The following is a 21700-nucleotide window of genomic DNA, read 5'->3' on the forward strand; positions in this document are numbered from 1 at the left end:
GTGACCTAAGTGCTTGGGCCCTTGCACTTACATGGGAGACCCAAATGAAGCTCCTGGCTCCTGGCTTTGACCTGGTGCAGTCCCAGCTATTGTGGTCAGTTGGGGAGTTAACCAGCAGATGGAAGATTTTGATCTGTCTCTCCCTCTCCCTCCCCCACTCCTCTCTCTCTCTGTACCTCCTCCTATTTTGTAATTCTGCCTTCCAAATAAATAATCTAGAAAAAAAACTTTATAAAAAAATCTACACATCCAATTGAGAAGATGGAAATGTTCATGATAGTGAATCTGTAACCTAGAAGGTAGGGTTTAGGCAAATGCAAGCAGAAGGTCTCAGTTTACTCCCTTGAACCTGGTTTTTATTCAGAGGGGGAAAGGCTACCCTAAGCAAGGAATGGTTAAATCTCCAAGAAAACAGTCTGAGTCAGATTTTTGAACGTAATTATATGAAGATGCATACTTCAAGGAGGGAGGGTCTGCCCCTTCACCCTTCTCTATATCCTGACATGTCTGGAATGCTTGCTTTTATAAAAGTCCTAGCAAACTAGGGCCAGCACTGTGGCATAGTAGGCTAAGCCTCCACCTGTGGTGCCAGCATCCCATATGGGCACCAGTTCATGTCCTGGCTGCTCTTCCTCTGATCCAGCTCTCTACTGTGGCCTGGGAAGGCAGTGGACGATGGCCCAGGTACTTGGTATCCAGAAGAAGGAAACACGGATTGAGTTCAGGGCTCCTGGCTTCAGCCTGGCCCAGGCTTGGCTGTTGTAGGCATTTGGGGAGTGAGATATGGGATCTCTTTCTGGTCTCTGTCTCTCTCCCTCTCTTTTTTTTTTTTTTTTTTGACAGGCAGAGTGGACAGTGAGAGAGAGAGACAGAGATAAAGGTCTTCCTTTGCCATTGGTTCACCCTCCAATGGCTGCCGCGGCTGGCGCACCGCGCTGATCCAATGGCAGGAGCCAGGTACTTCTCCTGGTCTCCCATGGGGTGCAGGGCCCAAGCACTTGGGCCATCCTCCACTGCACTCCCTGGCCACAGCAGAGAGCTGGCCTGGAAGAGGGGCAACCGGGACAGAATCCAGCGCCCCGACCAGGACTAGAACCCGGTGTGCCATCGCCGCAAGGCGGAGGATCAGCCTAGTGAGCCGCGGCGCTGGCCTCTTTCTTTTTTTAAGGATTTCTTTTATTTGTTTGAAAGGCAGAGTGACAGAGAAAGGGGAAGACAGAGAAAGAGATCTTCCATCCATTGGTTCACTCTCCAAATGGCCACAACAGCCAGAGTTGGGCCAGGCTGAAGCCAGGAGAGCTGAGAACTCCATCCAGGTGTCCCACATGGATGGCAGGGCCAAGGACAAGGTCATGCTCCACTGCTTTCCCAGGCATCTCAGCAGAGAGCTGGGTTGAAAGTGGAGCAGCCAGGACTTGAACTGGCACTTGTATGGGATGACAGCACCACAGACTGTGGTTTAACACAGCATTGTGGCACAACAAGTAAAGCCACTACCTGCGATGCCAGCATCCCACATGGGCGATGGTTCAAGGCCTGGCTGCTCCACTTCTGATCCAGCTCCCTGCTTATGCACCTGGGAAAAATAATGGAGAACGGCCCGAGTGTTTGGAACCGCGCCACCCACATAAAGACCTGAAAGAAGCTCTTGGTTCCTGGCTTCAGCCTGGCCCAGTTCTAGTCACTGAGGCCATATGGAGAATGAACCAGTGGATGGAATCTCTCTATCTCTCTGTTTCTGTACTTCTTTCAAATAGATAAATAAATCTTAAAAAAAAAAAAGAGAGAGGGAACTCAGGCATGTTCTCAAACACTGTTATACTCTATAGGACATAACAAATTAAATACCCCTCATGTCTGAGGGACAACCAGGGAGTTGTGTTTAACTGGCATTTGCAAAACAGGCTAGATTTCAAAAGAAATGGGAATGAATTTTAGAGTGATCCACATAGTTTTATTTCCCAGGGCCTTGGGAGAGACGAGCTGGACATTTACAGTGAAGAGAAAATCAAGATGTGAGGACCAGCATGACCAATCCAAGGATGCGGGGAAGCAGCGCTTCCACGCAGAGAGAGCCCGCGGCTGGGTGGGTGGCCCCAGCACCCTGGCGTGCACTAACGGCGGTCTGGACTGCCTCCTTGTGAAAACAGGAGATCCAATCACTATCTGCTGGGTGATGAATCTAACAACAGGAAGCCTGTTGATATTGCATCAGCAAAAAGAGGATCCTGATGGTGTATGAAATAAAGATGACAAGAGAAAGCCCTTAGAGGGATGATTTATATCCACGTTGGAGCCAAGCGGCCCCTGCCTCCAGAGAGGCAGCAGCTATTCGAGCGCATCGTTCAAGGGGCACCTGTGCCTCATCCATCACCCGCTCTCCACGGCCACCCCAGCCTCTGTCATAGCACCTGCGTTCTGCCAAGACAGCAGGGCCCCCAGTCACCCTGCAGCCACAGCAGCAACACAGAGAAATGCATCTCCTAGCAAAGACCAGGCAAACACAGAACGGCTCCTGAGATCATCAGCTTCTACTTCTAACGTGCGTTAGTTATGTGACTCATCAGCTACCACGCGTGCTGGGCCCCGTGCTCTGGCTCCGAACGAGCCAAGTTCAGATGGAGGATGCAGGGTTGGGGGGGGGGGGGCGGCAGGGATCACAGGCAGCTTTAATCTTAAGAAGAGCAAACAGAACGGGGAAGAGGGAAATGGCGGCCGTTTCTTCTCCGAGCACGCAGATCTGCAGAAGGCAAAAGCTGAGACAGCAGCAGAGAGAGGCAGCGGCTCCCGGACCGCTGACGTGTGCAGGCCCTGGTTGCCATGGTGCCATCCTGGAGGCCAGCAGTTTCCTCAGTGCGCTCCCCTTCTGTGTAGTTTCTGCCTCGGGGGCAGCTGCAGCCCCAGGAGAGCAGGAGAACTATGATTTGGATCGTAATGGCTGCAGTGTCAGTGAGCACCAGGTCCGGAAGGGACAAGGTCTAAGAGCTGACAGAGGCAGAGAAGGGGACCGAGATGGGGGTAAGCACCTCAGAACTATACTCGAGCCACCGTGGACGCTCAACACCTGAGATGCCCTCAAGGATAACAGTCCTCCCCAGACACTCTGTTACAGACACTCATCACCCAGGAATCGCGATATGTCAGCTTTGAATCCAGGCTCTTTCCCACAATGACTCCGGACAAAGGGATCCTGGGCTGAGCTCATGGCAAAGAAAAGCGAATGATATATGGGTCCGCACACTGGAGTGAAGTCAGGACAACCCGCAGGATGCCTTGGCTCCAACACTAATCAGCCACATGAGTTTAGCACATCTAAGCGTTGACTCCCTCACCTGCAAAATGAAAATGTTGGGCTACAAGTGCTAGGGCCCCCGCACCCACATGGGAGACCTGGGTGAAACTTAAGGTTCCCAGCTCCAGCCTGGCCCAACTCGAGCCATTGCAGCCATGTGGGGGAGTGAACCAGCAGATAGAAGATCTCTTTGTCTTTATGTCTGTCTCTCTCCCTTTGTCTCTGTAACTCTGCCTTTCAAATAAATGTTTTTTAAAAAAAGGTTGGGCTAAATGAGCAATAAAGTCCTTCTACTCTCTTAATTTATGCCTGGGTGCGGTCAGGACAAGGCAACCCTTTGGGGTGCCTCTCACAGGACAGAAGACTGCCCATCTAATGGTGCCCCCAGAGACGCACAATCAGGAGAATGGCTATAATTCAACAAAAGCAATTTGTAATGACACACATACATTAAAGTCACAGCCACATATTTGACTGAATCACAGATTAGTGGGCAGGGCCCATTCATCCTCACACACTCAACATCTGGCACAGTCTGAGCACTCGGCTTACCAAATGTATGTTGCATACACTTGGAGGCAAATCTTTAAAATGGCAATCTATAAAACTTTCAAGTACATCTGTTATGGGGTGAAATATTGTTCCCCCAAAACCTCACACAGTAAGTGCTAACTGCCATTGTCTCTGAGTGCAAACTTGTTTGGAGACAGGACCTCTATAGAAGGCATCCAGTTAGGGGGCAGGCATCATGGCATAGCAGGTAAAGCCACCACCGCAACACCAGCTCCCACATAGGCATCAGTGTGTGTCCCAGCTGCTCCACTTGCATCCAGCTCCCTGTAACTGCCTGAGAAAAGCAGCAGGAGATGGCCAGAGTGTTTGGGCCCCTGCCACCCACATGGGAGACCAAGAAGAAGCTACTGGCTCCTGGCTTTGGTCTGAACCAGCAGTTGGAAGATCTCTCTTCTCCCTCTGTGTGTGTGTCTCTCTCTGGAGCTCTGACTTTCAAATAAGTAAATAAATCCTTTAACATAAAGTAAAATAAATCAAGGAAAAGGAAAGGTAGAAGGTCAACATTCTGGTACAAGAGGTTAAGTAATCTCCTTCATCGCTGGCATCCCGTATCAAGTCCCAGCTCCTCTGCTTCCGATCCAGCTCCCTGTTAATGCACATGGAAAGGCAGCAGGAAATCACTCAAGTGCTTGGAGCCTTACCACCCACGCGGGAGACCTCCATGGAGTTCCTGGCTCCTGGCGTCAGCCTGGCCCAGCTTTGGCAACTGCAGCCATTGGAGAATGAACCAACAGATGGAAGATCTGTGTGTGTGTGTGTGTGTGTGTGTGTGTGAGAGAGAGAGAGAGAGAGAGAGAGAGAGAGTCTCCCTTTCTGTCATTTTGCCTTTCAAACAAATAAAATAAACCTTTTTTAAAAAAAAGAGGAGGAAATGCAGGCACAGATAAACATAGAGGGAAGATGATGTGAAGAGGCAGAAAGAAAGGGTGACATCTCCAAGCCTAGGAGGGGCCTGTGGAACCCAATCTGCCAACACCTCCATCTTGGACTTCCAGGCCCCAGGATTCTGAGTCAACACATTTCTGTCGTTGGAGCCGCTCAGTTCTGAAGGCAGTCCGTTTATGGTGCTCCTTGGTGGCAGCCCAAGCAAACTAGTACTGATGTGGTCTCCGAACACAGGGAGAGCTACACGGTGACACCCCCCATCCTCCTCCCCACCCAGCTCTGCGGCACCTGCACACTTCACAGTGCAGCTGCAAAACACGTGGACCTTTCCTTAGTACCACAGCTCCCTTCTCAAACCCAACAAAACAATCATCTGAAGGCAGATTCAATTCACAGAAGAAACACAGCTACCCCAAAACACATGCTTCAGTTCCCCCCATTAAAGCTATCAACAAGACAAAACCAAAATCCCAATAAGCTGTTATTTTGTGGATAAAAATCCTTAGAGGATGAAAAGACTCAGACTAATCCCTTAGTCAACTCTCTTGCTCAACCTATCCGAGAATAAAAACCCGAGTTCCTTAATAAAGCACCGAAAAGAAAAGAAAAGTACAGTCACTATTCACACCCAGTCCCTGGTCACTGACAATGCACTTGTCCAGTTAATTCCAAAAGCAGGAAAAGACCCTGGGAAATCTCCGGGTAAAATCCTAATGATACCTGCAAAGGTCGTTTGTGTTAAACAACACAGAGTTTAAGGACCTGCAGAGCTCAACACCCCTGGAAGAAGGAAAAAAGATAAATACGAAGCCGTACCTTGGCAGGTGGAGAAATGTCCTTTGTGTTTTTCCAATTCTTTAGAGACCGGACCTGCCGACACTTCAGCAGTTGACAACCGCCAACCACATGTCCTCTTGAGGAAGGTTACTTCTTGTCTAACAACAAGACAGAAAAATCTGAGAGTCAGAAGGGCCTATTTATAAGTGTTTTTCAAAAGAGTCTTTTGAAAACACAGTTTGCTCCATCAACTTTCAAAAGCAGGCAGCTCTGTAAAAACCCGCAATCCAGCTAATTAGTCTCAGCTGCCGGTCATACGGCCCAGCAAACCAGTCAAGTGACCTTGCCCCTTTCAAGCTCACTCACGTCTGTTCCTCTGGCCGTGGACCTGGGGCGGCTCCACCAGCCTCTTCCACTGGGGGAAGATGAGTACTGCAACTCTCATTCGCCCCCCACCAGAGTCAACAAAGCAGAACATTTGTTTTCCTGAGAAAACATCTTAAAAAAGTCTCATCTTCTCGAAGCCCTTAAAAGTTATATTAATATTGTTCCTTTACAAACACAGTGCCTGATGCAAACAAGCAATACTGGAGATGAAATGGATGGGCAGGGAGGGGAGGGCTGGGTTCCTTACCAGACTACCAGACCTCGCTCCTGGCCTCCAGACCCGCAGATAAAGCTGTCTACAGGGGAGGGGGCCCACCCAGATTCCTGGCTGGCATCTCAGCTACAACACGTGCTTCCCTCAATTCCCTCCTTGTTCTTCTCCCCAACCCTGCTTCAGATCCACTTCTCTTCCTGTGTCAGGCATCACGCAGTCCCAACACACACCCTGCCAGAAATCTCTGGTCCACAGCGACTCCTCCCCTTCTGCTTGCAGTTGGCTCCCATGTCCTAAGAATCATTCCTCCTCTGACCCTTACTCCTAATTTTTCTTATCTCTCATCTGTACTTACTTGATTTTCTTGTCCTCAACCTGGTCCTACCACTGATCCATCCTCTATACTGCACCCAAGTCCATCTTTCCGAAAGGCAAATCACTCTCCTTGGTACAACCTGTTGATGGCTTCCCACAATGTCCAGAGTGAACTCCCTACTCCTGAGGCTTCGGTCTCCAATACCACTTACAATTCCCTGCCTCCTGCTGATGAGCAACTAGGTTCCAACCAGCACAAACATTTGCAGCTCTCTAAATCAGTACTTCTCCAAATGTGATCAAGATTTGCATCATCAACACCACCTAGAACTTGCTAGAATTGCGGATTCTTGGGCCCATTATCCTGAAGATAGGGCACAGGAGCCTGCAGTTTAGCAAGCCTTCCAGGTGATTCTGATACACACTTAACTACAAGAGCTACTGCTCTAAACCCATCAAGCTCCGTGGACCAAGAGTCTGAGCCCTGAGGCTCCTTCTGCTAGCAGTGGGAAATTAGATGCCCTTTCTCCATGCTTACAATTGCTACACTGGTCATCGCTATACCATTATCCAATTTATTTATTTTAAAAAATTTATTAATTTTACTTTGCTTGAGCAACAAGCAGAAACAAGAGTTCACCCAACTACTAGTTCAGTCCCCAAATGCTGGCAACAGCCAGGGCTAAGCCAGCCTGAAGTCAGAAGCTGGGAACTCAAGCCACGTCACCAACAAGGGCAGGAGGGAACCAAGCACTTGAACCATCATCAGCCGACTCCCAGGGTGTTCCTTAGCAGGGAACTGGAACAGGAACAGACCCAGGACTCAAACCTGGGCACCCCAATGTGGGATGAGGGCATCCCAAGGGGCATCCTTTTTTTTTTTTTTTTTTTTTTTTTTTTACAGGTAGGGTTATAGACAGTGAGAGAGAGAGAGAGGTCTTCTTTCTGTTGGTTCACCCCACAAATGGCCACTATGGCCAGCGCTGCGCCAATCCGAAGCCAGGAGCCAGGCATGTCCTCCTGGTCTCCCATGTGGATGCAGGGCCCAAGCACTTGGGCCATCCTCCACTGCACTCCCAGGCCACAGCAGAGAGCTGGCCTGGAAGAGGAGCAACCGGGACTAGAACCCAGTGCCCAAGGTGCATCTTAGCACTGCACCACTCACCATTCCAATTAATTTCTCCATCTATCCAATTGGTTTATGAATCTCTTGAAAGCATGAATTATACCTTGTTTATCTTTCATTCATTCATCCCATAATCATTTACTGAACATATACAAATCACTGAGGAAAATACTGTGCATGTAATTAACCAATCTATCCCTTGCCTCTCTCATCTTGGCTGCTCCAGGTATGACAGAAGATACATTATGTCCAATCTCCAAAATCTCACCACCAACCTCAAGAACTGTGGAGGACTGACGTTGTGGCACAGCAAATTAAATTGCCACTTGCAATGTCAGCATGGCATTTCAAGTCCCAGATGCTCGGCTTCCAATCCAGCTTCCACTACTGCTCCTGAGAAAGCACCAGCAGATGGCCCAAGTACTTGGGCTCCTTCTACTCAGGCAGGAGACCCAGATGGAGTTCCTCCTGGCTTTGGCCTGTCCCAGACCTGGCTGTTGCAGGCATGTGGGAGTGAACCAACAGATAAAAATGCTCTCCCTCTCTCTGTCACTTTCTTTCTTTTTCTTTCTTTCTTTCTTTCTTTCTTTCTTTCTTTCTTTCTTTCTTTCTTTCTTTCTTTTTCTTCCTTCCTTCCTTCCTTCCTTCCTTCCTTCCTTCCTTCCTTTCTTTTTAAGATTTATTTACTTAGTTGTTTGAGAGGTAGATTACAGACAGAGAGAGGGAGAGACAGAGAGAAAGGTCTTCAAATGACTGCAATGGCTGGAAGTGGGCCAATCTGAAGCCAGGAGCCAGGAGCTTCTTCTGGGACTCCCACATGGGTGCAGAGGCCCAAGGACTTGGGCCATCTTCCACTGTTTTCCCAGGTCACAGCAGAGAACTGGATTGGAAGAGGAGCAGCTGAAACAGCCAGAACAGGAACTGGCACCCATATGCAATGCAGACTTTACCCGCTATGTCATGGTACCGGCCCCATCACTTCAAAAACATAAATTAAAAAAAAAAAAAAAAGGTGTGAACAACTGAAAAATCCTGAATACAGCCAGTCTGATGTTTCTCACAGTCAATAAGGTGGAACTCCATTTCACATCTGATGTTAAATAAATACACACAGTTTCTAAAAGGGAAAAGGATGAATTTTCATGAAAACTTATGTATTTCTCTTTATTATATCTTAACCCCTGGCATTTAGAGAATGCTGTAGTAAGGAAATGTAGCAGGATTTTTAAATCCCAGATAAAATTCATTAGAGTTAGTATATTCTTTTTTTAAAAAAAAAAAAAGATATGGTTTTGTTTAATTTGAAAGAGCTATAGAGAGAAGTAGAGACAGAGAGAGAGGTCTTCCATCCGCTGGTTCGCTCTCCAGATGGCCACAATGACTGGAGCTGCGCCAATCCAAAGCCAGGAGCCAGGAGCTTCTTCCGGGTCTCCCACATGGGTGCAGGGGCCCAAGCAATTGGGCCATCTTCTACTGCTTTCCCGGCGCCGGCCTTCTACTGCTTTCCCAGGCCACGGCGGAGAGCTGGATCAGAAGAGGAGCAGCCAGGACTAGAACAGGTGCCCATATGGGATGCCAGCTCCTCAGGCCAGGGCTTTAACCTGCTGCGCCACAGCCCTGGCCCCTAAAGTAAGTATATTCTAATTACAGTAGAAGTTGAGTAAAATTTCATAAAACAATTCTGAACCCCTAGAGTGTACAGGAATTTCCTAGGGATCTTTTAAAATGCTCATTCTGATTAATTATACTTATGTAAAGCCCAGGACTCTGTAATTATAATAAGCACTCAAATGACGACCAGATCACACTGGCTGATGTTGCTAGTCCTAGAACCTCTGTTCGAATTGCAAGTAAAAGTGAAACAATGCCATTGTTCATAGAACTGCTGGTCTTCCCCTTAAAGCAACAAAACCTCTTTGGATACCTCTGTAATGAAAGTGTTCCAAAATGTCTTTTGCACATATGATAAAGATGGCATACGAAACATACATATGTAAAACAGAAGAAACATACATTTGTAATCTTGCTGTCTTCCAAAATCTCAAAAATAGAACAATAAAGAGATTTATTTCATTTAAACATAAACTCACAATAAAGAGATTTATTTCATTTAAACACAAATTCACAACAACAAATAGCAGGTAAGTAGAAGTAACAAAATGTTGGGAGCTAGGAAGCAGATGCATGGGTAATAGACAACTGAGTAGCAGGCCTGGCAAAACTGACTCCTTGTCTGTCAGTACAGAAATCCAAGAAACAACTCATCAAAGAATTTCCAGAAAGTCTCAGAGAGTTAGAGCTCTCAAACTTTCAGATTTGAAAGAGAGTATAGTTGGTGCTCAAAACAGACAAAATGGTCAAGTCTGCATTAAAAAATCGCCCAGCACACCAACAGAAGAAGAAAGGAACAGAAGAATTACAAACAGTCAGAAAACAACTGATAAATGGCAACATTGAGTCCTTACCTAAATATGTGGAAATGAAGCAACACACTCCTGAACAACCAATGAGACAAAAAGATCAAAATAGAAATCAAAAAATGTATCCAATTGAACAAAAAATGAAAAAACAACAAAGCAAAACCTATGAAGGCAGCAAAAGCTGTGTAAGAGGTAGGTTTCCAGTGATAAATGTCCATATTTAAAAAAAGAAAGCTCTCAAATAAACAATCTAATTTTAAACTTGAAGAAACTGGAAAAAGACAAACAAAAGAAGCCCAAACTTAGAAGAAGGAAGGAAATAATTTTTAAAAAGGTCAGTGCAGAAATACAATAGAGACAATGAAAACAATAGAAAAAGTCAACAAAACTGAGAGGTTTTTTGGAAAAAAATAAAGTTGACAATTCCTTAACTAGACTAAGAAAAAAGAGAGAAAAGTCAAATAAAATTATAAAAGAAAGGAGACATTACAACTGACACCACAGAAACACAAAAGATTATTGTAAGTGATATTAAGAACAACTATATACCAACAAACTAGATAACTTGGGGAAAAAATGGGTAAATTCTTGGAAACATATACCCTACCAAGACTGAAGCATGAGGAAACAGAAAATCTGAACAGATGAAAATCAAATCAATAATCAAAAAAGAAGAGCCCAGGACTACACGGCTTCACTAGTGAAGAAGAATTAATGGCAATCCAGGGCCGGCGCCGCGGCTCATTAGGCTAATCCTCCGCCTTGCGGCGCCGGCACACCGGGTTCTAGTCCCGGTCGGGGTGCCGGATTCTGTCCCGGTTGCCCCTCTTCCAGGCCAGCTCTCTGCTGTGGCCAGAGAGTGCAGTGGAGGATGGCCCAAGTGCTTGGGCCCTGCACCCCCTGGGAGACCAGGAAAAGCACCTGGCTCCTGCCATCGGATCAGCGCGGTGCGCCGGCCGCAGCACACCAGCTGCGGCGGCCATTGGAGGGTGAACCAACGGCAAAAGGAAGACCTTTCTCTCTGTCTCTCTCTCTCACTGTCCACTCTGTCTATCAAAAAAAAAAAAAAAAAAAAGAATTAATGGCAATCTTTCTCAAATTCTTCCCTCTTCTTACCCCACAAAAAAAAAAAAAAAAAGTACTAAAAGAAAATTTCAGGCCAATATCCCTGCTGAACGTAAATGCAAACACCTTCAATAATATATTGCAAACCAAATTTAACAGCACATGAAAAGCATCATATGTCACAGGCAAATGGACTATATCCCTGGATGCAAAGATGGTTCAACATATACCCATCAATAAATGTAATACATAACACTAACAGAACGAAGGATAAAATTTCATCATTTCAATAAATGCAAGGCAAGCATTTAACAATTCAACATAATTTCATGTTAATAACTCTCAACAAATCATTGCTAGAAGGCGTAACGTAATAAAGGCCATATATGGCTAGACTGCAGCTAACAACATACTGAACCATAAAGATGAAATGTGGGCCAGTGCCGCGGCTCACTAGGTTAATCCTCTGCCTTGCGGCGCCAGCACACCTGGTTCTAGTCCCGGTCTGGGCGCCGGATTCTGTCCCGGTTGCCCCTCTTCCAGGCCAGCTCTCTGCTGTGGCCCAGGAGTGCAGTGGAGGATGGCCCAAGTGCTTGGGCCCTGCACCCCCATGGGAGACCAGGAGAAGCACCTGGCTCCCTGCTTCAGATCAGCGTGGTGCCCCGGCCGCAGTGCACCAGCCACGGCGGCGGCCATTGGATGGTGAACCAACAGCAAAGGAAGACCTTTCTCTCTGTCTCTCTCTCTCTCTCTCTCACTGTCCACTCTGCCTGTCAAAAAAAAAAAAAAAAAAAAAAAAGATGAAATGTGGCCAGCGCTGTGGCGTAGTGGGGAAAGCCGCCACCTGCAACACCAGCATCCCATACGGGCGCTGGATCATGTCCCAGCTGCTCCACTTCCAATCCAGCTCTCTGCTGTGGCCTGGGAAAGCAGTGGAAGATGGCCCATGTGCTTGGGCCCCTGCACCCACGTGGGTGACCTGGAAGAAGCTCATGGCTCCTGGCTCCTGGCTCCTGGCTCCCAGCTTCAGATCAGCCCAGCTTCAGCTGTTGCCACCATTTGGAGAGTGAACGAGCAGAAGATGGATGACTTTTCTCTCTCTCTTCCTCTGTCTGTTAACTTTACCTCTCAAATAAATAAAAATCTTAAAAAAAAAAAAAAAAAAAGAAGAAGAAGAAGGAAATGTGGCCATTTGTGACAACAGGGATGAACCTGGAGCATATTACCCCTAGTGCAAAAACCGGACACATGACGGCAACTACTGCGTGATCTCACTCATCCGTGTAATCTGAAATAGTCAAACTCACGGGTGCAGAATAGTGGCCGCCAGGGACTGAGAGGAGGGGAAAATGAAAAGGTAATGCTTAAAAGGAACAGAATTCCAATTATGCAAAATAAAAAGTTCTGAAGATTTCCTATGCAGCACAGTGCTACAGCTCACAATATGCACTGTAGGCTTACAATCTGCCAAGAAGATAGATCTCATTTTAAGTGCTCTTACCACCAAAATAATTAATAATAATAATAATAAAGTAATAATGGATGCAGGAGGAAGTTTTGGGAGGGATAGATATGCCCGTGGCCTTGATGGTAGGAATGGTGTCATGAGTGAATACTTCTTCCCAAACTCACCAAGATGTATATATTAAATACTGACTGTTTTGCATGTGTCAACCACACCTTTGTATAGCATTCTAGTGGTTTGTTTTTTAAGATTTACTTACTTATTTGAAAGGCAGAGTTACAGAGAGAGAAAGGGAGAGACAGACATAGAGAGACATCTCCCATCTGCCAGTTCACTCCCCAAATGGCTGCAAAGGCCAGGACTGCGCCAGGCTGAGGCCAGGAACCAGGAGCTTCACCTGGGTTTCCCATGTGGGCGGAAGGGACCAAGCACTTGGGCCATCTGCTGCTGCTTTCCCAAGAGCATTTGCAGGAAGCTGGATCACAAGGACTCAAGCCTTTGCCAATATGGGATGCCAGCATTGCTGGCAGCAGCTTTACCCATTGAGCCATAACACCAGCCCCTATAAAGTGGTTTTTAAAAAAAAAGAAATTAGAGACAGGCACTTGCGCAGCTATTAAGACAGCACTTGGAGGGCTGGCGCTGTGGTGTGGTGAGTTAGGCCACCACCTTAGTGCCCACATCCCATATGGGCGCCATTTTGAATCCCAGCTGCTGCTCTACTTCCAGTCCACCAGATGGAAGATCTCTCTCTCTCTCTCTCTCTCTCTCTCTCTGGCTTGTTCTTTCAAATAAATAAATAATTTTAAAAAATAAAATTAACCAAAGAAACGAGGAAGTTGGAGCATAGAGGGAAGAAAGGAAGGAAGGCAGAGAGGAAGGAAGACACCAGCCCCAGTTCCCAGTCCCCACGCTTGCCAGTCTTGTTCTCCTCCAGCTCTGGCCGAAGTCGAAGACTGATCCTCAGGAGAGGGTCAGACAGCAGACGCCCCAGCACCACCTCCACTACACAGCTCCCACAAGGCAGGCGCACTCCACGGGCAGGTGGTCAACAGTGCCTTCTCGGGAGATTATGCCCTGCCCAGGAGTGAAAACCTAGGGACAAAAGCAGTGAGCCCATAACAGACATACTAATAGTGATCTAACCAAATGATAACCTTTCTGGGAGAAAGAGGGCATGCAAATGGTGCCCCGTGTGCAGGGGTTAGTGGAGAAAGGGGTGGATTGTTCTTCTTCTACAACAAAGCATAAACAGATGATGCCTAAAACTGGAAACCCAGCCCCTGAAATCCAAGTGTGTCACACGGAGCCCAGGCATGTAACTGAGGCAAAGTCAGCAACCTGCCAGACCTGAGCGCTAGACTCTGGGGAGTAGGAAATGGGCTGGGTGTGGAGTGATGGGGCACCCAATGAGGCTTTTGTAAGACTATGTCCATGCCTAACCCTGATAAGACTGTAAAAATTGGGGGCAGGCATTGTGGTACAGTGGATTAGGCCATCACCTGTGTGCTGACATTCCATGTGAGCACTGGTTCAAGTCTCGACTGCTCTACTTCCATTCCAGCTTCCTGATAATGTGCCTGGGAAGCTGGAATGGAAAACCATGTCCTTGGCTTTTATCTTAGGCCAGCCCTAGCTATTGTGGCCATTTGGGGAGTGGAACAGCAGATGGAAGATATCTCTCTCTCTCTCTCTCTCTTCTCTGTAACTCTGCCTTTCAAATAAATAAAAACAAATCTAAAAAACATTTTATAATGCATATATCTGTGTGTATATATGTGTGTGTGTATATACACACACATATATATCTATATCTGTATATATGTATACGTATGTATATATATGTATATATATTCACACACACACACACACACACATATATATATATCTGTAACCTATAACTTGCTTTGTCTTTAGTGGCACCAGGAAACTGAAATGTTTGCTTTTGTGAATTCCCTTCCAGCTTCATTGAACACAATTTGTTTCAGGGACTAACACATATTAAAGAAATGTAATAGCTCAACTTCTGTAGGAGGCAAAGACCTGGCAGATTGCCACCAGCGTTTCGTGTCTTTTTAACACCGTTTCAGTCCTGAAATCAGGACTCCTTCCACATCAGGAGCTCCTTCCACACCTGTGGACAGAAATTGGCACACGACCTCATGAGGGACATCAGGCATCATACCCAAAATGTGTTTTTAATTTGCACCTCGCTTTCTTCTTTCAGAATGGCATCAAATCATTCAGTGTTCTAATAGGTTGTCAAATCAGTCACTAGGCATGGCAATTTTTTTTAACTTTTTAAAAGATTCATTTATTTTTTTGAAAGGCAAAGCACCAGAGATAAAGGGGGAGAGAGGGAGAGAGAGAGAGAAAGGCTTTTTCTCCAAATGGCCTCAGCAGTATAGTCTAGGTCAGGCAGAAGCCATGAGCCAGGAATTGCATCCAGGCCTCCCTCCTGGGTAGCAGAGCGCAGCGCTTGGGCCACCTTCCACTGACTTCCCAGATGTGTTAGCAGGGAGCTAGACAGGAAGCAGAGTAGACTAGCATCCTATTTGGGATGCCAGCACCCAGGCAGTGGCTTAATCCGTTGTGCCACAATACCAGACCTTAAACATGATAGTTCTATCCCTGCAAAATAAGGGGTCTAATCACCACGCAGGTGAAATGTCACTTCTGACCTCAGAAGCTGAAGCAACTCACTACTCCACCAGCATTAAGTACAGCCTGGAGGAAATGCTCGCGTCCGTGCAATCCAGGCACACGCGGGCAAAGTCACTGGAGAAAAGTTACAAAGCTGGGGGTAGAGCTCAAAAAGGACCACAAGCTACCTGCAGCCAAAATCCAGCCTGCTCACCCTCTAAAAAGCGGAGAGAGAGCAGAGATGGGCAGGTTCCTAAAAGACCTCTCTATTTAAAGCTCCCAAGCTCCCTCCTTCCATCCTTGCATTTCTGTCAGTTCCCCGCCCAGTGATGAAAGTCCGTAAACAAATACAGGAGAGAAACACAGAACCTCAGGGAGGCCTTGAGGGTCATCTGGTCCACCAGCTCCCGACAGGTATGGATGGATCCAGGACAGGACTTCTGCAAGTATGGTCTGAAGTCCACTAGAATCACCTGGGGTTTCTGATGAAAATCCAAAGTTCTGGGGCCCTGGATCTCTGTGAGGAAGGCTGAGGGAATATGCACCTATAACGAGCTTCCTGGTTGTGAACAATCACATTTAAGAGCCGCTGTTCAAGGGAGACAACTGCTAGCAACAGCTAGCATATGTTTAACTTTTAGGAGCCAGTGGTCCCGTTATCTGCAAAATCTGGACAGTAAAACCTGCCTAGAGGATGGCTTTGAGTGCAGCCTCCAACACACTGCTCCACACCCAGCAGGTACTCAGGAAGTATTTGTCCATCCCCCCCCCTCCTGTGTATGGCATTCTGGTGATGACTATAACAATACTTCATGTTCTGAATTAACCTCAGCAAGAAAGTAGACAGCCAGGCTGAAGTTAAGGCCTCAGCGCCAACGCATCATCAACTACACAAGTCAAGGTCACGGCTTGAGCCAACGGTTAGGCTGCAAAGCGGACCTGTAGACAGTGGTGATGAAGCTTCTGTGTGCATCAAAGTGCCCCAAATGGCTTCAAAACAGGGCCTCAGGGCTCCAGCCGAGTTCCAGGTTCATAAGTCATGGAGATAAGAATCTGCATCTCTGACAAGTCCCCAGATGGACCCAAATCTGCTGCTGCTCCCAGAAGCACGCTCCAGTCGTGAGGCTATAGCCCCACTCTCTAATATCTGAATGATCTGGCACTTTGCAATATAAAAGGAAAACTACATCACGTGTATTTCCTGTTTGACGCCACACTGGCTAGTTACGCATAAAGAAAGAAAAAAAATGATAAACCAACCATTACTGAAGCAGATTCATTTTTTCTTTCTCTTTTCTTTTTTTTCTTCCTTCCTTTCAGATTTACTGATTTTATCTGCAAGTCAGAATTACAGAGAGAGAGGGAGAGGCAGAGAGAAAGATCTTCCTTTTCATCTGCTGGTGGCTGCAATGGCTGCGACTGGGCCAGGCTGAAGCCAGGAGCCAGGAGAGTCTTCTGGGTCACCCCCCTCATGGGTACAGGGGCCCAAGCACCTGGGCCACCTTCCCCTGCTTTTCCCAGGCCATTAGTAGGGAGCTGGACCGGAAGTGGAGCACCTGGGACTCAAACCACCACCTATATGAGATGCGCACATCAGAGGCAGCACAGCTGTACCCTGCTATGCCACAATGCCAAGCAGGGACAGGACAGGGAGATGAGGGTTCCACCTCACTGGCTGAGGCGCCAGGAGGACGCACACGATCTCTGATAGCCTCTGTGAAATCACCTGGAAGCAGAGGTGAGCTTGCGCACTGCTTTCCAAACCCAGCTGTGCGCCCGCAGTCACTAAGCAACACCTTCCATAAAACATGATTTTCCCAGCCCTAACCCTAACCCCAACTAATTAGAATCCCCAAGGGAGTCTGAAGACTGTGTTGTTTTGCATGGGTATGTTTTTAAACCAAAGCTCCTGGAGACATTTCAGCCAGCTTTAAGGAAGCGAGACCCCAACAGTCGTTCAGGCTTCTTCCGGCCCCGAAGCTCTTGGATCCCTTTGATTTACTGTCCCTGTGCCCTGAGTCTATGCCTTCCCCTTTTATATTTGCTTCCGGTGGAGGTTTTTATCCTATAGGAAGCAAGCATCCTCATCCTCAAACAAAACAATCCATTCTACTTTAAAAAGTCATTTCTCATATACCAGTAAACTTGCATTCTAGGTTTAAGAAAGAAAATAAAGTGCAATGCATAGGAGAAAACATGGATCACATAGGACTGAATCTGCAAAGCACTCTTCTCCAACATCTGCTGATTATTTATTCACTCATTCATTATTAACTCAGCTTTTACCATGGGGCGGGCACTATTCCAGGAACTCAGCATATAATAGTTCACAAAACAAAGTCCCTGTCCTTATAAAGAGAACATTTTAGCAGGAAGAGACAGACAATAAACAAGTGAATTTAAAGACAGAACAAGTTCAAGTAGCAGTAAGTGCTAAAAAAAAAAAAAAAAAAAAAAAAAACAAAAAAACAAAAAAAAAAAAAACACCAGTACCATGACAATGGATAGAGAATGGCTGGAGACCACTCAGCAGACAGCGGGAAGGGTTCCCCCTGGAGGGGAAGCTCAAAACTAGAAGTGAGTGATGCCAAGGGCCCTCCAGAAAAGTGTGTGGAGAAACAGCACTGAGGAGTTCAGGGTGAGTGCAAAGTTCCTGGGGTAGGAGTGAGTTCCGCACTTCCAGGAACAGAAAGGGAGGAGACGAGGCGGGAGGACAGAGGCTCGGGGATGAGCTGGGTTCAGAGAGGCCAGCAGTGCTGGATCATAGACGCCCCCACAAACCTCAGGTTTGGGCTTACCCGCACTGCGCTGGAAGGCAGAAAGATGGGACTGGATTGCTTTTTTGGAAGATTATTGACTTTGGTGGAGAAAGGGCTAGGGTTGGGGCCGGGGGGTTTGGGGAGGGAGGCGGGTAAGAACGGAACCAGCAGCACAAACAAGAAGGGATGGTGGCCTTTAACTGACCGCCTTTACCACTGCTAACAGAATCATGAAATCCTCTGTTCATTTCCTGTGATGTTTCAGAAGGGATCCAGGAGGAGACCTTGGTGGTAGGACAGTGCCACCTAGAAGGCATTTCCTTTGAACAGCAAAGCAACCAAGTTTTGGATGGGCCATGATACAACGGGTTACAAATCAAGAAATCCCAGGAGACTGACACAGCGATTAGGATGCCACTTGGCATGCTCACACCCCGTATCAGAGAGATACAGGGGAAAGTCCTGGCTCTGCTCCTGATCCAGCTTCCTGCTAACGTGCACCCTGGAGGCCGCAGGTGACGGCTCAAATTCTGGGGCCCTGATACCCACATGGCAGGCCTGCATAGAGTGTTCCCAATTCCTGGCTTCAGCCTAGATTTGGGGAGTGAACCAGCAGGCCGAGGTACTCTCCGTGTCTGTCTGTCACTGCCTCTCAAAATAAGTTAAAAACTAAAAACAAAAAAAAAAATTTTTTTTTTCAAAGAAATACTAGCCTGGGGCATTTGAAAAGCCAAAGTAGGGAACCAGCGGACGGACATGTCTTCTGGAATCCTCTCTGCCATCAGTTAGCCATGTGGCCCGGGGCACAGCACTGAACCTGAACGGAAGGGGAGTCTGGGCTCCATGGTTTCCAAAGCACGCATGAGCTCTTAGATTACACAACTCTGTGTGCGTGTAGCAGATGGGGCTTCTTTATCTGGGTGTCAAATTGGCTGCTGACTCAGGGTGAGGCTTTGTCACCGAGTTTCAATCTCCGAGGGCTGCTCTGGGGAGCAGGAAGTGGGTGTGAATGAAGAAACCACCCAGTCTTGCTGTTTCCCGGGCACCTCGGGTGCAGGGGAGTGGGGTCAGCGGGAAATTGGGTAACCGATGGTTCTGGCCAGCAAGGAGAGCTCCCCACACAGAGAGCTCAGGTCCATGGAGGGCCCTGCAGTCACCAGGCCCTGAGGCCTTCTTGGCAGGCTTCTGCCCACGTGGATTCACACAGACCAGCTCCCCGCACGCCCGCCCTTTCGGTACCCACAGTGTCCACTCTAGCCTGCGGCCACATGGACACCCACAAGGCCCTCACTTTGCATGACCCCGGGGGCAGTGCTTCTCAGCCCACACCACCCCTCAGAATCCCTTGTGGAAATTACTGAAAAAAAAAAATATGGAGGGGGCTGGAGCTGCTGCTTAGTAGGTTAAGCCTCCACCTGTGGCACCAGCATCCCATATGGGTGCCGGTTCGAGTCTCAGCTGCTCCTTTTCTGATCTAGCTGCTTGCTAATGGCCTGGGAAAGTAGTGGAAAATGGTCCCAAGTGCTTGGGCCCCTGCACCCACATGGGAGACCTAGAAGAAGCTCCTGGCTCCTGGCTTGGGATGGGCACAGCTGTGGCCATTGTGGCCATTTGGGGAGTGAACCAGCAGATGGAAGACCTCTCTTTTTCTCTGCCTTTGCCTCTCTGTAACTCTCAAAAAATAAATAAATAAATAAATCTTTAAAAAAAATACAAAGGCCTGAAACCACATTCTGCATACAGCAACTTAGAATATGGGCTGAAGGAGAGGCAAGAAAGAGAAGCATGGTGGAGCCAGGCTTCTGTGACAGAGAGAATGTGTCATTCCGGAAAACGCGAGCAGGAGGGCCAAGTGATTTATCTAATCAGGGTTTCTCAGCCTTGAGCAGGGCAACCCCTCCCTGAGAGACCGTCGTGTGCACTGTGAAACTCCGCAGCATCCCTGGCCTCTGCCCACTAAAGGCCACTTGTGACAATCAAAACTGTCCCCAGGGGCAGGCTTCTACTATGGTGGCGAACACAACAGTTGGGACCCCCACATCCCATATTAGAGTACCTGGGTGCTGAGTCCCAGCTTCTACTAACTTCAGCTCCTGCTAATGTCGACCCTGAGAGGTAGCTGGTGATGTCTCACGTGACTGGGGACATGAACTGAGTTTCTGGCTCCTGGCTTCAGCCTCGTCCAGGTCTGGTCCTTGCAGGCATCTGGGGAGTGAGCCAGTGAGTGGGAACTCTCTGTATGTCTCTATATTATATCTTTTAAAGTTTTTTTTTAATAGGCTAAAAGTGTCTCTGGACATTGTTAAATGCCCCTTAGGGGACAAGGGGCAGAAACACCACCAGCTGAGAACCTGGGGTGTGACATCACGCAGATAACTGGGGGAAAGACACGAAAATCCAGACCATTTGATGGCTCTGTGCCTACAGCAGATGGGTGGCAGAGGACTGGCCTCGTCCATAACTGGAGAAGCCGAGCTGAGAAGAGCCAGTAGCGGGTTTGGCCACACGAAGTCTCGGGTATCTGACTCTAGGGAGGCACCTCATCTCTCAATGGTGGAAGATCTCCTCACTGTTTCCCCAGGTCACTCCCCTGCAGCCGTGAGGTTTGTTATGAAAATTAATCACACACAGCCAGAAACAAAGAAATCCTAACCACAGCTACAGGTTGTGTTTTAAAAGTCTGCAGTATCTCAAGGGAACATGTAAGTCACCACTGATTTCAGTATGTCTCATCCTCACCACCCCGCCACCTCCACGGTGGGGGTGGCGGCCAAGACGAAGGGTTCTCCGTTACCTCGTGTAACGGGCTGATGGAGACCTTGTCTTTGCTTGTCAAGATACAAACACAGAGATTAGCATCCAACCATCCCTGGATAGGACCCGACCAGCCACCCACGCGGCAGGCTGAACCACAGCGAATAAGACAGAACAGACTTTCCCGTCTCTTGGCAACCAATTTTATTACGCCCTGGCCTGGCAGCTGGCAAGGCTTCAGATGAATTAATCAACAAGGTTATGAGAAAACAAGATTAGTGGCTCTAAAAGATGACATTCTAGTGGCAGTTAGAAGGAGGTTCATTTTCAAGGCTACTTTGTTACCTGGGTTCAAATAATTTTTAAAAGAAATGAAAGGGTGCTTCAGAAGGATATGTCTCTAACAGGGGAAGTCTTATAAGCCTGCCTCCTTGCACTGGGGCCATCTGTGCATCCTCTCCACTTATTCTACCAGACACGAAGGGGTGAGCAGCTTTGTACAAGAAGGTCACCCGAACTAGCAGGCGTTCAATGAAAGAACACTTGGTCATTGTGGAATGACTCTCCCTAAGTCCACCTTAATCAGAGCACTTTCTAATAAACACTCGAAGGAGCCAAAAAGATTAAGGCCTGAAAAGGAATAAAAATACATCAAACAGCACGTTTCCTGGCATCGCAACAGGGAATGTAGCCACATGGTGGTTCTCAGATAGCTCTTGGGGAAAAGTCAAGAATATCACCTAAGAATGACTTTGGCTGTCATGTGTTGATGTGGTGACTCGAAGGGCAGTGTGATAATGGGGTGATCGTGAGCGAGTGACAACAGAAGCGACAGTCCACAATAACACACAGGCAGGAGACCAACCCCAGGTCCCGGAGTCCCAGCTCTCGCTCTGTCACTAACTGTATGTGACACGGACTAAGAGACTCTCTGGATGTGAATTTCCTTAACTACAAAAGTCTAGAGTAAAATCAAATATTCCATGACTTCCTTCTAGTCCTTTGCACACTCTCTGAGTGTGCAA

General features: G+C 47.5%; 1 protein-coding gene across 12 annotated transcripts in view; it reads right to left on the reverse strand.

Moving 5' to 3' along the window:
• Positions 1-21700, reverse strand: part of RAB27A (RAB27A, member RAS oncogene family) — a 95355-nt gene that overhangs the window by 67539 nt on the left and 6116 nt on the right. For 4 of the 12 annotated variants that reach the window (XM_008268980.5, XM_089310368.1, XM_002717714.6 and 1 more), the window contains exon 2: positions 5567-5685. The exons of 2 other annotated variants lie outside the window; for them this stretch is intronic. The gene's annotated coding sequence lies outside the window, so the exon portion shown is untranslated. Of the gene's footprint in view, positions 1-5566; positions 5686-5893; positions 5918-6161; positions 6329-6358; positions 6381-6483; positions 6810-21700 lie in introns of those variants that run through there. 6 more of the 12 variants (XM_089310367.1, XM_089310360.1, XM_089310359.1 and 3 more) reach the window with 6 other exon arrangements.

Source organism: Oryctolagus cuniculus, chromosome 12 (genome assembly GCF_051225735.1).
Source record: "Oryctolagus cuniculus isolate XC-2025 breed Fujian yellow rabbit chromosome 12, ASM5122573v1, whole genome shotgun sequence".
NCBI lineage: Eukaryota > Metazoa > Chordata > Mammalia > Lagomorpha > Leporidae > Oryctolagus > Oryctolagus cuniculus.